The sequence below is a fragment of the Otolemur garnettii genome, unplaced genomic scaffold (assembly GCF_000181295.1).
Source record: "Otolemur garnettii isolate 467f Iridium unplaced genomic scaffold, OtoGar3 scaffold00161, whole genome shotgun sequence".
NCBI classification, from domain to species: domain Eukaryota; kingdom Metazoa; phylum Chordata; class Mammalia; order Primates; family Galagidae; genus Otolemur; species Otolemur garnettii.
This window is the reverse complement of record NW_003852556.1, coordinates 3,345,291-3,346,862: the sequence shown is the minus strand read 5'-3', so window position 1 is coordinate 3,346,862 and position 1,572 is coordinate 3,345,291.

The following is a 1,572-nucleotide window of genomic DNA, read 5'->3' as shown; positions in this document are numbered from 1 at the left end:
CCTAAAGGGAATAAACTAAACACAGGCAGGATGTTTTTATTGTCTCTTCTGTCAAGAGTCATGTTCTTCCCAGATCACTGGCTGCCTCGACATTCCACATGCAGCCAGCTGGAATCCTGCTCCAGGCCCTCAAGGGTGATACTCAGGGTCGATTCTTCTGGCCTTTAGCAGTGCCCACTTGTGACCACTGGCTGCTGTTCAGATAACCCTGGGCTGGCTTCTCCTAGCCCATTAGTACCATGCCTCAAGGTCACCCCAAAGCTCCGGGTGTCCCAGCCTACAACCCACATCGACTCAGGTGAGGCACACACCCTCCACTCACAGGTGCACTTCTTGAAAAGCCAGGAGCCCTGGGGCTACCCTCAGCTCATACAAACAGAGACACTGCCTTTAAAGCTACACACACCGGGTATGGCTTCTGAGAGGACAGAGACATGCTGGGCTGGGGGAAGGAAAACTCTAGCTGAGACCAGTGGCCTCGCCCAGCCACGTCAGTGCGGAAGGTCCTGATTCCTCCATGTGTCAAACGCTTCCGCCCAACACGCAGCTGCGGGGGGCCTCCTGCACAGGCCCGGAGGACAGTGCAAAGGTGAGACCCAAACCACCTATTGTGAGATCATAAGGAAGAAAGAGTTTGAAACTGGTACTTTTCACCTCTCTATTCTCGAAAAGTCACTCTCACCTTCACCTCAGCTCCCAGCCAAGAGGGAGACACCTCATCACCATAGCAGGGCTGGCTGAGGATATAAATTGGGACTAAACAAAACATGAGGACAGTTCAGAGAAAAGCAGGACAAGGGGGAGTCACACAGCACATCCTCAGATACCTGCATCTGCGCTGAGGGAAGGCTTTCCATAAAGGTGGATCCTCTAACTAGCCATCCCTTTATTTTTGCATAAATAATGCTTATAGTGTCTATTCCTGGATTCTAGGGGGAATTTCTTTAAATAACTTATGAAGCCCTTAGCAAACAATCTGAATGTCAAATCTTTCTAGGTTTTTTGCTTTCCAATCTTTCACAATCATCCCACCTACATAAAACTTAACAAAAAAAAAAAAAAATGTGGTGACTTGACTGTATTTTTTCCCTAAGATTTAACTTTATAAAAACAGGGTTTTTTCATCACTCATGGAGCTTTATTAATTATGCAACCGAGTATACATACACGCTCAAGTATACGGCAAAGCCTCACAAAACACGGAGAACCCTGAATCAAGCCCCTTGTCACTCCCTACTCACACGTCCTGAGCCAGGTCTATTCTTTCAAATGTAGGTCGTGACCCACTAAATCAATTTAATGACCTGCAAACAATCAGGACCCCCCAACTTGACAATCACTGGTTTAAGAGGGCAGAGGGGAGAACCTTTATCCCCTGCTCCCTCCACATCCCCAAGTACTATCCCAGGGGGTAGGCAGCAAGTACTGGAAGTGTCAAAACCGCTGAACTCCTAGTCAGGCCTTTCTGTGCTGTCATGACTTTATCAAGGCAGAAAATGATGCTTTGGCATCTCCTGTCTCCTCAGGTTTACTCTGTTCTTCCAAACATTTTTTCCTCTAAGTCAGAGGTTT